This window comes from Haliotis cracherodii, unplaced genomic scaffold (assembly GCF_022045235.1).
Source record: "Haliotis cracherodii isolate W230 unplaced genomic scaffold, xgHalCrac1.p SCAF_12, whole genome shotgun sequence".
NCBI classification, from domain to species: Eukaryota; Metazoa; Mollusca; class Gastropoda; order Lepetellida; family Haliotidae; genus Haliotis; species Haliotis cracherodii.
In genome coordinates this window covers 6,786,931-6,801,952 of record NW_027266267.1, presented here as the reverse complement: position 1 = coordinate 6,801,952, position 15,022 = coordinate 6,786,931, and the positions used below count along the sequence as shown (strand labels likewise).

Below are 15,022 nucleotides of genomic sequence, written 5' to 3'. Positions count from 1 at the left end.
GCTATTGCTGTCATTTTGTACCTCCTATGCCGAGGATCTCGGCCTGAGCGTAATAAAGTTCTGTTCTGACGCGACGCAAAATTTCTGCGTAATAATCCTTTAAGGCAGATTACCATTCCCGACCTAAACCTACCCTTCCTTCCTCAAACACAATCACAACGCAAAAGCAATTGATCGCAATTCACGCTGTTGGTTTTATCCACCCGGTCGCTAAACAATACCACGGCCGGATAATGAGAGAATATATCCCGCCAACATTCCACGCAGAGCAGAAACTCGTTCAACCAGTATTGCGTTGTCATATGGCCGGCTGTCCGCAAAACACTGAACAGGCTGAGACAGGGCGACTGTTTGCCTGGAGACTTCTTTGCCCTGGATTAACATAGGATAAGCCGGGACTTTCCTCTACGATCAGGAGTCGCCGTTTTCGAAGACACAGGAGCAAGATACTAGGTGTCTGTGGATATTTCGTTGGGATAGTTCAGTTGTGATCGATTTCAGGAATTGTGCGATCTGTTCGTCAGCACGTGAGGACAGAGCATTACCAGGTAGGTTGTCGTCACGGCTTGGTGATTGTAGCGCGATGTGCGTCGTGATTAGTAGCACCTTGTCTTATAGTGTGTAGGGGATTTTTACTTCGAATCATTTCTATACTGTAGTCATGATTTGAAATAAAAACATTATATATTATTTAAAGTGAAAACGTGAAATAACAGCTAGTTTTGACTAACTATTATTATTTATTTGTAGTGTGAACATTTAATAATGAAAAATATTAATAGGATATTCTAGTAGGACATTAATTTTGATATAACAATGAATCTCTCAGATAATAACCTATTGTGAATACATGCATTGTCTTGTGCTTGGTAAGGTGAGTATATAAACAGCATTTTCTAATCGTATCCCGTATTTATCCCATTGTGTAAAAAGTGAGAAACATCAAACTACGGTTATAACGAACTCAAAGGGACCATTCATTCTTGTTCGATATAACCGTAGTTCGTTATGAGCATAGATATAGCATATATACAGCAAATGGACAGGACAAAAAACAGTTCGTTATATCCACCAGTTCGTTATAAGCGTGTTCCTTATAAACGTAGTTTACTGTATTCCATTCAAATTGGAGTAGTTATTGGACTACCATTTCAACTGATTATCTTAACGTCAGCGTATCGATGGGAGGTGGAATCTATGTATGTATGTACACAAGGGAGTGGCGCTCAAAGGGACCAATAATTTTGTTCGTAATTTCCATAGTTCGTTATAAGCGTTTCAAATTGCCGGGACCAAAAACAACAGTTTCTTCGTCATAAGCGTGTTCGTTATAAACGTAGTTTACTGTAGATATATCTGGAAATGTATATGAAATAAAATAACAAATGAAACGTCTAGATACAGTTAATTATTCTCAGGTGTATTTAATCACATTAACATTCAAACAATTATACAGTAAACTACGGTTATAACGAACACGCTTATAATGAAATAACGGATATAACGAACTAACTTTTTAGTCCCGACTATATGCTGTAGTTATGCTGTATATATGCTTATAACGAATTACGGTTATAACGAACTAAAATTAGTTTTCCTTTGAGTTCGTTATAATCGTAGTTTACTGTACATGATTTGTCAGTGGTCATAATCTGCGAGATTCTCAGTTAAGTCTGAATTTCTAGAATATTCTATTAATGTAATTCTTCATTAATTGTTTATGTTATTAATATATTCACACTTTTATCATCTGTATCTAAGTGGATCTTTTTCTACAGCAACACATGGCGACTATGACTCCGGTATCCACAAATATTATTAGGGGAGATTAAATACAGAGGTACCTTTTGTTGGATGGCTTTAATAGGCAACTATCAAACTGAGACTTTAATATTGCTTATCACATTTTCAGTGATCCATCCATATGATAATTATTGTTTTGGAAGCTCTAGTTATTTAATGACGTTGATGTTGTATGCTTACACTTGCATTTCAGTCTTGTCCAGAGTGACAGGTATAATAAGCCTGTGTTGTCTGAAAGATCTGCATTCTTTAAACATGGAGTGGAAGAATCCACGTTCTAGTAAATGAGAATTTAACTTTATTCATTGCAACACTTGTGTGTTTTGAACTTATAACGAACCAAAACTTTGGCCTACAGTGAGACCAAAAGACTGTTCGATTGATTTTAAGTGAGCATTCTAGTCTATTACCAGGAGCAAGTCTTGATCAAAGTTGGTTTTGGTACATATTGTCTAAGATATAAATAACATATAGGGTAAAACCTCACCGTCAGATTTTCTATTGATGTTCGAAATATCTGATTTTTAATTAGTTCATAACTTGTAATTTAAAGAATACAAACTAGATCACAGTTTTATCACCATGGCTTGTAATTTAAAATTTGTATGTTAATATTTCAAGTTTTTTCAGTTTACTTTAAATTTGATATTTCCACTTAGGTTGAAGTGACCCAAATTATACATGTTTGATTCAATCTAATAATACTATTTTCCCCAAAGTATATAAACATGTCAGGCCTTATTCTGTCTGGGTAACATGTACGTATAATTATAGAAATACTACAAATTACATACTGTCCACATTACTAGTCAGGGTTGATCCCTTGTTTGGTTGCTATCGTAAATACTACAAAGATGCGATTGAAAGATTTTGCATAACAACACCATAGCGACGCCGAAGACACCTACAAACACTCACTCAAATTTAGATTGTATGTAAAAGGCATTCAAAGCCAGATTCGTAATAACACGCTTGATTGGTTAAGTTGAATTTCATTGACGTGAATCAGTGAACGTTCGCTGAGCCAGTTTTGCTCTCGGCGAGGTAGCTTTGTGCAGAGTGTCGTCCCTTAGTTGTTCCAGGAGCCGATCTTCGTGGGTTCCAATGATTATAGTTTAGGTTTGTCAGCATACCTGTACTTCCGTATTAAGCTGACAAACCGTGAAATGACTGAAATACTCTTCAAATATTCTTTTAACCCAACTCACTCACTCACTCTATGTCTAGAAGCATCTGGCCATATACTGAAACACGGAGAGGTTTGTAGTGTTAATAGTTCTCTATATAAATGTAGAGTGAAGTTTGGGGTATTAAGGGTAGGACGCTGAGCTGAAGTCATCGGATGAGGTGGTGAGGTGTGGTGAAATGGGGCATAACGTGGCGTTCAAGACGTTTGCACTTATATAGCGACGTGCATGCACGTGTGTGTGATTGAGTTTGATTTTACGCCGCTTTTAGCAATATTCCAGCAATATCACGGCGGTGGACACCAGAAATAGGCTTCACACATTGTACCCATGTCGGGAATCGAACCCGGGTTTTCGGCGTGACGAGCGAACGCTTTAACCACTCGACTACCCGATCGCCCCCATGTATGGGGGACTGTTTGTACTAGTCCGGACTAATGTCGGTTTTATCGTGCTAGCCGCAGTTTAACATAGATACCCCACTCAGACACAGTATATTTACCAGACGACCAGTTCTTGCTTTATCACCTTAATGCCGAGCTCCGGGCAGGGTAACAACAAGTACCATATTTTAACGTCTTTTGGTATGGTCGCGTCCGCCCTACCCGCTAGACAACATCAGTCACGTTCAGAACGAACGGCTTAAGGCTAAACTAAACTTCTCAGTGAGTGAATGTTGTTGATAGCCGCAGTCAACTATATACCAGCTTCAGATGACCTGGAGATAGTAGAATCTGGTCAGATCAAACCCACGCTACCTTGGTCCTGATTTTAAGACGTTTGACGTCAGTGAGTACGGTTTGTCGCCACTTTTAGCAATATTCCAGCAATATTACGGCGGAGGACACCAGAAATGGGCTTCACACATTGAACCCACGTCGGGAATCGAACCCGGGTCTTCGGCGTAACCAGCGAACGCTTTAACCACTAGGCTACCCGACCGCCTTACGTTTGTGTCAACTTACTTCAGTGACGTGTGATGTCGTGTTTATCATCCAAAACTGTCTACCCCAGGTGATATCGCTTCGGTGAGATCAAGCGATATCTACATTGTAGATGCAATGAAAAAGACACTCGGGTGAGATTCTCTATATCTCTGTAATAAATATGAATTGAGGCTTGGAAATTGCATATTTGTGTTCCGAAAATACTATAGTTTTAAAATATTATGGAAAGTCAAAATTTGTTTTTTTACCCATAAGTTCCCTTTTGTCATGGTTGGTCACACTTGTTTATTTGCCTATATGATTTAAATTCATTCTGACGTCACGAAACTGTCTCGAGAGAGCACCGCACTGTAAATAGACAATATAATGTTTCCATGATGTGTTTTGCGGAAAGCATTACATCATGAATTGTACTTACTCAAGTACAGATGTCACATGACATTACAACATGATCATGCATATACATAATCTGGGCTTCATGCAAATACAAACTAGCCCTTATCTAGAGTACCTATCACGCCAGTATTGACGCTATAAACTGTAGTTCTTTAAAATCATTCATCCATCAACATGGCTGGATAATTAATCTGCTCGGCCCTTATCGAGGTTATTCATCACAACGTGTCTGTGGTATCGGTGTAAGCGGATCATAGCTTCCATAAGCTCTATTGATTGTCGTCGTGATCACATCCATGACAGCGGCGAGTCTTGTTGGCAATCATTCCCGCGGGGATTCCAGGCAGGATACGTGTTTAGATATGTGTCCTATGCTTGAATGGGCTGACCGAGGAGGATTGACGGATGTGTTCTGTGATATAGCTGATTGTTGATCGATGCTCATCATGTCGATCACTGGTTTGTTCGTCAAGACAGGTATTTGCAGGTGCGAGTGAGTGAGTGATGTGTTGAATAGTATTTCAGTTACATCACGGCGTGTCAGCTTGATGTGGGAGCTCACTCACTCACTCACTCACTCACTCACTCACTCACTCACTCACTCACTCACTCACTCACTGTAACCTGCAAATACCTGTCTTGACGAACAAACGAGTGATCGAAATGACAAACCTAGAAGCATAATCGGGGCGAACCGGGATTCAAACCCACAATCATAGGTTCCTGGCATGCCCAAGGGACGCAACTCTGAAACTGATAATTACTGGCCGCAGTTACCTGGAGGTATTTCATTCATTTGTTGTTTTCCTTCCAAAGAAATGCCAAAGAAATTTAAATGGTGGGCTGCGAGTCTTTTCCTGATCCCATATCAAACAGATTTAGAATAGCATGATCTCATCTGTTCATTAATTCCATTCAGCAGTATGCATGTTCTGAAATACTGCCATGACTGAAGTTGCCGGGGTTTGCCATATAGCAACCTGTTTGGCGCATTGGAAAATGGACACCTCCTGACTTCAAATCCGTTAGGTCCAGTCGTCTAAGGCCCTGCGCTTCGCTGTGCAGAGTTACTTCCCTTGGGCACGCCAGAAACCTATGATTGTGGGTTCGAATCCCGGTTCACCCCGATTATGTTTCTAGGTTTGTCAGCACCATACCCGTGCTCGTGGGTTTCACCGAAGTGGTAAACGTCTGAGACCTGCATCACTTCGGGCTTTCCTCCCAGATGATATCACTGGAATACTGTTAAAAGCGGCGCGAAACCCAACTCACTCACTCACTCAAATCCGTTAATATCCATTTTGGCAAGGGTACATAAAGCAAACTGGGTTACTTTTCAGTAGCACCCGTGCTAGTTATGACCCCAACACCCGTATGTTTTTATGTCAACTCCATGTACCACCCACAAGCACCCATTTTGTCAAGTACCGCCTCCGTGGTCTAGTGGTAGAGCGTCCGCCCGGAGAGCGGAAGGTCCAGGGTTCGATCCCGGGCCGCGTCATACAAAAAGACATTAAAAGATTGTACTTGTTGTTACCCTGTCTGGCGCTCGGCTTTAAGGGTCTAAAACAAGGACTGGTCGGCTCGGAGTCAGTATACTGTGTCTGAGTGGGGTATTCATGTTAAACTGCGGCATGTATCTCAGTGAGCTAGCACTATAAATCAGCATCAGTCCGGACTAGTACGAGCAGCCACACACACACATACACGTGCATGCACGTCGCTATATAAGTGCAATAATCTTGGACGCGACGTTAAACCCCATTTCACCTCACCTCATTTTGTCAAGTAGCTTCATTACATGTTGGGTCAAAACAGATATTTTTAAATACTTAAAGGAACGTATTTGGTAAGTACTGTATAGGATAAACCTTTTATTAATGGTGTCAGCGGGGCGGTGGGGTAGCCTTGTGGTTAAAGCGTTCGCTCGTCACGCCGAAGACCCGGGTTCGATTCCCGACATGGGTACAATGTGTAAAGCCCATTTCTGGTGTCCCCCGCCGTGATATTGCTTGAATATTGATAAGAGCGGCGTAAAACCATACTCACTCACTCACTCATGGTGTCAGCGTCCTTGTTTCTGTCGGTATATATTTCCCAAGCTATTGTTGTTGGTTTAATTACTATGTATGTTTAAGTTTCATTTTAAAATACTCAAACTTTCCTCATACACATTTATGATTAACGTAACAAGCGAGCTTGTGTTTACGTGTTACGGAAGCGTTAGGTTTGGTCACGAGGTTGAACACATGTATAGGAGATATATGCAGCTTGATAAATCAACGAATATCGTTTTATGTATCAGCACACGAAATTAACAGGCGAGGTTTAAGAGAAATCTTATCGGGTTACATTTGCGGGGTACACGAGGTGGTTTTACCTGTGCTGCGTAGTGAGGTCATCCACGTGGGTGAGTGAGTGAGTGAGTGAGGGGCGGTGAGTGAGTGAGTCTGTGATTGAGTGAGTGAGTGAGTCAGTGAGTGAGTGAGTGAATGAGGGCGGTGAGCAAGTGAGCGAGTGAGTGAGTGAGTGAGTTCTGCGTCACATAAAGTTCACGCTATCACAAACTGGTTAGTGTTAGCTCAACACCAAGGGGTAATATGTCTGCCAGAGCAGTCACAGATGATGTTCTTACATACAGCCTCGGGGTGTCCATCGGTGGAATACCCTATTGACTTTGCTTGCAATACAAATGGACAGTAGATAATGACCTCAAGACAGTTACCGTTATATGGTATCTGATGATCAGGTGACCCCGTCCGTGAAGACCCGGCTCCTTAGGGGGGGGGGGGGGGGGGGGGGGGGGGGTGGGGGGAGGAGTGAAGGGGCTAGACCTCTGTGTGTAGAAAAAAATATACACACACCCCCCCTCCCCAACTCCAGAACCACATCCCCCCCCCCCCCTTCCCCATCGTCCCTCTCTCGTTATGTCTGTGTTAAAATTATTGTACTTCCACCCCACTCAAACCCACCTCTAAACCACCTTCACACACGCAGACCTGTCCACAACACCCACCAACCCACCCATCCCGCCACACACACACACACATACACACACACCTAACACACACACACATACACACACACCTCACACACACCTCACACACACACACATACACACACCTCACACACACACATACACACACACCTCACACACACACATACACACACACCTCACACACACACATACACACACACCTCACACACACATACACACACACCTCACACACACATACACACACCTCTCTCACACACACACATACACACACACCTCACACACACATACACACACACCATACACACACACCTCACACACACACATACACACACCTCTCACACACATACACACACCTCACACACACACATACACACACACCTCACACACACATACACACACACCTCACACACACACACATACACACACACCTCACACACACACATACACACACACACCTCACACACACACATACACACACCTCACACACACACACATACACACACACCTCACACACACATACACACACACTTCACACACACACATACACACACACCTCACACACACACACACCTGCAGTCAAGCCACGTGTTTTCTAAATCCACCAATTCCACAGACATATATCACCTGTATGCCAGGTGTCCTACCATAACGTGTTTGTTTTCTTCTGTCTCTTTACCCAACAGACACCGCGGTCCCACGGAACACTCAACCGTAACATACAGTCATACAAACACACAATACTACCGTTGCCCTTGGAGACGTAGACGCCGAGTTGCAGCGTCGACAAAGAAGGTTAGACGACTGTTGTTTCCTGTTAAATATAAGCTTTTATCCCCACCCGTCTCACACAACATGTACTTACAGCTCCGTGGCCTTAGGAGTCTTTTGTGGAAGTAGTTCCTTAGAATCGCTATAACACTGTATATATATATTGACAGACAGATCTCCAAGGTGTATATAACACCGTGGTTAAACGTGCTTTTTTTAACGTGACTTATACAATGGAGTGTTAATTCAATACAAATCGCAAACGACGATAAAGATGTTGAATATGATAATACAATTATTTACACAATCATAGATTGTTTGACTTTATTAAATCACGTGTTTAATATAGAGTGTTCCCTGATCTCTAATGTACATATTTGCTTATTTGAAGCACACCTGATTATATTATATGTTTATGTGTATAGTAAAGCAACGATTGGTTTGGGTGGAACAAAACCTGAGGGTTTGGGGGTGGGGAGTGGAGGGTGGGGTGGGGGGATGGGTATAATATGGGCGTGGCTGGTTATGGTGGTTCCCTGGAGACGCCGCCCAACCTACATAAAAATGCGTATAGAACTACATAACAATTCGTACAGAACTACATACAATTTTGTACAGAACTACCTAAAAGTAGCCATGGATCCGCCATTACACAACCCAGGTATAGATTTTGTTTGACTTAATGGGCATTCACACGGTACAACTAGTTGTATACAATTTGTTGCATGCAACTAGTTGCACGAACTGAAGTTGTATACAACTCAGCATTCACACGGCGGCGAGTTGCATACAACTCGGATCTCGCAAGATCTCAATTTTTAAGATGATGTTTACATTACGTCATTGCGTCTGCGTATGACTATGATAGCAATCACGATATACTTGAGCTTGCCACAGATGCGTTGCTTGCGGATTGTTCACAAGTTAGAGTGAGTGAATGAGTATGGTTTTACGCCGCTTTTAGCAATATTCAAGCAATATCACGGCAGGGGACACCAGAAATGGGCTTCACATATTGTACCCATGTCAGGAATCGAACCCAGTTTTTCGGCGTGACGAGCGAACGCTTTAACCACTAGGCTACCCGACCGCCCCTCACAAGTTAGGTCAGGCACAATAATGTTAATTCGAATAAAACGTATCTTTCCCATGATAGGTTTAATCAAGAAGTGCTGAAGAGTTCAGAAATGAATTTTCACTTTGGCTTATTTAGGCCACGTGGTATAATTGTGTCTTCCAGCCTTTTATAATCACTCGATGAATATCTTTAGAACGATGGCGTGACCTGGCGTAGTCGTCTTTTTTATGGCGGTTGTGTTATTCTATTCCACCTGTAAACTAAAAATCAATATTGACTGTTGGATTGACTGATATCGAACACGACAAGGAGGTTTAATTCCTCAGCCTCGACAGGTGACATGTAAACGACAATGGCTGATTGATTTCATCTGAACATCACCACCCTGAGTGGTCTTGCGTAATGAGGTTGGCATTGTTAACTCTCTCCATAAAGAACATTTGCATTTCAAATTTTTATTTCACGTCGACGACTTTATGGGGTAGTTAAAGGCCGATGGAAAACACTTCTCACCACCCCAAACCTCTCCTCAACAATTATAGGCCTGACTGGCAAGGTATGCTTGAATGATATCGATATATCGATAAGTGCCGCCCTTCTGAATTTTGTCGAGCCATTCAATATTAGATATTGTCAGAGCGCATGTTTCATTAAGAGTGTGGGAGCGAGTATTGGGCGGGGGCGAGTGTTATTTTCCACCGCTTGTGATACAATTTCCAGCATTATCCGACTTGGGGAACCAAGTATAGTAGTAGGTATGTGAAGAATAGTATTTTTTATATAACAATTGTTTTTCATTTCGTAATAATTAAGAAAGTTAGCGACTGTAGACGCAGCGGCTGCAAATGATCAGGATGAGACAAACCAGTGGATGATATCATGAGCAGGTAAATATCACGAGGCAAATCAGCTTAGTAAGACATTGTGACCATCCGACCCACCGTGGTCTGGTGGATATAGCGTCTGTCCGGAGAGCGGGAGGTCGGTGTTCTCTCCCCTGGCCGCGTCATACCAAAATACATTAAAAGATGCTACTTATTGTTACCCTGCCTGGTTCTCGGCATTAAGAGGCTAAAACAAGGACTGGTCGGCTCGGAGTCAGTATACTGTGTCTGAGTGGGGTATTCATGTTAAACTGTGGCATGGTATTGCAATGATCCCAATTCATTTCACCATACTTAAAACATTTCGGGGCGGTCGGGTAGCCTAGTGGTTAAAGCGTTCGCTCGTCTCGCCGAAGACCCCGGTTCGAGTGTGAAGCCAATTTCTGGTGTCCCCCGCCGTGATATTGCTTGAATATTGCTAAAAGCGGCGTAAAAACAATACTCACTCACTCACACGTCATGTATTACATCGTCTAGTCGTGATTGGAACTAGACGCCCGACCCTAGCCCTCGGTCTCCATCAACGCATTGCTGAATAATGTCTGGATGGTTTCAGTCACTGTGTTCACTACACATTCACTGTCACCACTCCGTCAGCGTTGAAGTCAGACCGCGGCTATTTCCTGCGCACACCACAGTACAATACGGCCGTTACTGACCTACTCTGGTATTCGGGGTCATGGCAAATCTCTTCAAATGTATGAATTACTTACCAGCATGGCGCGGGGATCAATACAATTCCTATATCCAGTTTCTGTTTGAGAATGAAAACGCAGAGGGCCGTTCGTCGTTCAATGTACGGAATAAGCGCATCAATAGCGAGGTCATGCTATCAATGTGAAGGTCATGCTATCAATGTCAAGGTCATGAGGTATTCGTGGCAACTGTTAGATCGTGTCCATAACTCAATGAGCATAAAGGGTAACGCGATATTGCTGAAATAGTAAAGAAACGTTTTCACACATATTTTGGAATGCCAAAAGGTACGCCCCCAACTGATCCAAAATTTTCTTTGTTTTACATTTTTTTAAAATGGGAGGGGGGAGGGGGTCCTATCCCGGTGTCACAGAAGGCATCCTGCAAGACGCATCGATATAACAGTTAAAGCGATGTCTTTAAATGACCAATTGTTTTTGAATAATTTAGAGAAATTGAATAATGTATGAGATCTAATGTTTAATTTAAAGTCTTAAGAAAAAAAATGAAGAAATGGTTAAGAGTGAGTGAGTGAGTGAGTGAGTGAGGTTTTCAGCAATATTCCCGCAATATCACTGCAGGTGGCACAAGAATTAGGGCTTCACATATTGTACCAATGTAGGAATCGAACCCGGGACTTCGGTGTGATAAGCGAACGCGAACCACGAGGCGACCCAAGGAATATGTCGAAAACATATCAAGTTTCCTGTTGTTCGAAACAAATTACCATATGTTTCTATTTTGTAAAATAAATAATAATGGGATTTAAAACTAAAAATGTAAAGAAATATAGCTATGTTAGACATCCTATCCTTGAAAATCAGTAAATTTGCTTTCGACGAAAATTATTACAACATTTCTAACATGGTTGGTTGCGGGTCATTTGGTTGTAAAATTCATTTCGTGCCCAGTCTTCATTAATCCAATATATTTCCCCACAAAATTACCCAGCTACAGTTTCTGTTTACAAACTCTTGCAGGAATAGGAGTGATGGTATTCAAAATTAACAACGTTTTTTCAATTTATAACAAAGACAAAAGGTTTGTGACGGCGGACGTCACCCCCCAAAAAACTCTCAGAAGCTGTAGAAATCCTCCGTCACAAACATTTGATCATAGACATCTGACATTTGACATCTCGTATGCCTATCAAGATCTAGCAGCAATTAGGGTCCAATCAGCTTCTCACAACTGTTTAATCCTTTTAATCCTTAACCCTACTGTACATCTGGCTTCATTACCCGTGTGCTTCATGACCTGTGTGCTATTTGTCATCCTTACTGTACATCTGGCTTCACTATCTGTGTGCTACTTGTTATCCTTACTGTACATCTGGCTTCATTACCTGTGTGCTTCATGACCTGTCTGCCATTTGTCATCCTTACTGTACATCTGGCTTCACTATCTACGTGCTACTTGTTATCCTTACTGTACATCTGGCTTCATTACCTGTGCGCTTCATGACCTGTGTGCTATTGCCATCCTTACTGTACATCTGGCTTCATTACCTGTCTGCTTCATTACCTGTGTGCTATTTGTCATCCTTACTGTACATCTGGCTTCATGACCTGTGTGCTATTTGTCATCCTTACTGTACATCTGGCTTCATGTCATGACCTGTGTGCTATTTGTCATCCTTACTGTACATCTGGCTTCATGACCTGTGTGCTATTTGTCATCCTTACTGTACATCTGGCTTCATGACCTGTTTGCTATTTGTCATCCTTACTGTACATCTGGCTTCATGACCTGTGTGCTATTTGTCATCCTTACTGTACATCTGGCTTCATGACCTGTGTGCTATTGTTATCCTTACTGTACACCTGGCTTCATGACCTGTGTGCTATTTGTCATCCTTACTGTACATCTGGATTCATTACCCGTGTGCTATTTGTCATCCTTACTCTACATCTGGCTTCGTTACCTGTGTGCTATTTGTTATTCTTACTGTACATCTGGCTTCATTACCCGTGTGCTATTTGTCATCCTTACTCTACATCTGGCTTCATTACCTGTGTGCTATTTGTCATCCTTACTGTACATATGGCTTCATTACCTGTGTACTATTTGTCATCCTTACTGTACATCTGGCTTCATTACCTGTGTGCTATTTGTCATCCTTACTGTACATCTGGCTTCGTTACCTGTGTGCTATTTGTTATTCTTACTGTACATATGGCTTCGTTACCCGTGTGCTATTTGTTATTCTTACTGTACATCTGGCTTCATGACCGTGTGCTATTTGTAATTCTTACTGTACATCTGGCTTCATGACCGTGTGCTATTTGTCATCCTTACTGTACATCTGACTTCATTATCCGTGTGCTATTTGTCATCGTTACTGTATATCTGGCTTCATTACCTGTGTGTTATTTGTTATCCTTACTGTACATCTGGCTTCATTACCTGTGTGCTATTTGTCATCCTTACTGTACATCTGGCTTCATTACCTGTGTGCTATCTGTCATCCTTACTGTACATCTGGCTTTATTACCTCTGTGCTATTATTTGTCATCCTTACTGTACATCTGGCTTCATTACCTGTGTGCTATTTGTCATCCTTACTGTACATCTGGCTTCATTACCTGTGTGCTATTTGTTATCCTTACTGTACATCTGGCTTCATTACCTGTGTGCTATTTGTCATCCTTACTGTACATCTGGCTTCATGACCTGTGTGCTATCTGTCATCCTTACTGTACATCTGGCTTTATTACCTCTGTGCTATTATTTGTCATCCTTACTGTACATCTGGCTTCATTACCTGTGTGCTATTTGTCATCCTTACTGTACATCTGGCTTCATTACCTGTGTGCTATTTGTTATTCTTACTGTACATCTGGCTTCATTACCTGTGTGCTATTTGTTATTCTTACTGTACATCTGGCTTCATGACCGTGTGCTATTTGTCATCCTTACTGTACATCTGGCTTCATTATCCGTGTGCTATTTGTCATCGTTACTGTACATCTGGCTTCATTACCTGTGTGTTATTTGTCATCCTTACTGTACATCTGGCTTCATGACCTGTGTGCTATTTGTCATCCTTACTGTACATCTGGCTTCATTACCTGTGTGCTATCTGTCATCCTTACTGTACATCTGGCTTTATTACCTCTGTGCTATTATTTGTCATCCTTACTGTACATCTGGCTTCGTTACCTGTGTGCTATTTGTTATTCTTACTGTACATCTGGCTTCATGACCGTGTGCTATTTGTCATCCTTACTGTACATCTGCCTTCATGACCGTGTGCTATTTGTCATCCTTACTGTACATCTGGCTTCATTCCCTGTGTACTATTTGTCATCCTTACTGTACATCTGGCTTCGTTACCTGTGTGCTATTTGTCATCCTTACTGTACATCTGGCTTCATTACCTGTGTGCTATCTGTCATCCTTATTGTACTTCTGGCTTCATTACCCGTGTGCTATTTGTCATCCTTACTGTACATCTGGCTTCGTTACCTGTGTGTATTTGTTATCTATTACCTGTTGTTGCCAGTGTTAATCTGCTGCCTATCACAATATGACATGCATATACACCTCTCATCACTTGGTTGTCACTCCAGCTTGATGACGGTGTAAAAATATCCACCGAAACCGTTTATATGCAATAAACCAGAAATTGTCACCCATAATCTTGTACGTTTTCATATGTCAAAGACTTTACCCTAGATTTCGTTCAGATTAATATTTCAAGCAGTTGTTAGTGGCATTAACGGACCTATAACATGTTCGTCACGTGTTAATTATTAACAATACAAGCCATATCCTCAATGGGCAACCGTTACCGCAGATGTAATTTGAGACGCTGGAATCTGTGACATTAGCGTGACAACGTGAACTGAGGTTAGGACGACCTTCGCCTTGCTGTTATGGGCGGTCTCAGAAGAATTACACTAATGTGTTGGGTTGAATCAATGCTGAGGTTAAGATGATGCATTGTACTCCAAACAATTAACTAGACGCAAAACAACATTCACTCATTCAATGAGCGAGGACATGTCATGTATTTGAGGGTACCTGTTTACGGCTTCGAGAATCAGTGAGAGAGGACATGTCATGTATTTGGGGGTACCTGTTCACGGCTTCGAGAATCAGTGAGAGAGGTCATGTCATGTATTTGAGGGTACCTGTTTACGGCTTCGAGAGTTAGTGAGAGAGGACATGTCATGTATTTGAGGGTACCTGTTCACGGCTTCGAGAGTCAGTGAGAGAGGACATATCATGTATTTGGGGGTACCTGTTCACGGCTTCGAGAG

The 15,022-nt window shown here is 42.0% G+C and overlaps 1 protein-coding gene across 3 annotated transcripts in view; it reads left to right on the top strand.

The window, feature by feature from the left end:
- The first annotated feature begins 298 nt into the window (after positions 1-298).
- The window catches only part of LOC139458151 (hemicentin-1-like), a 78,441-nt gene continuing 63,717 nt past the window's right edge, over positions 299-15,022 (top strand). For all 3 annotated transcript variants that reach the window (XM_071239474.1, XM_071239475.1, XM_071239471.1), the window contains exon 1: positions 299-548. The gene's annotated coding sequence lies outside the window, so the exon portion shown is untranslated. The remainder of the gene's footprint in view (positions 549-15,022) is intronic.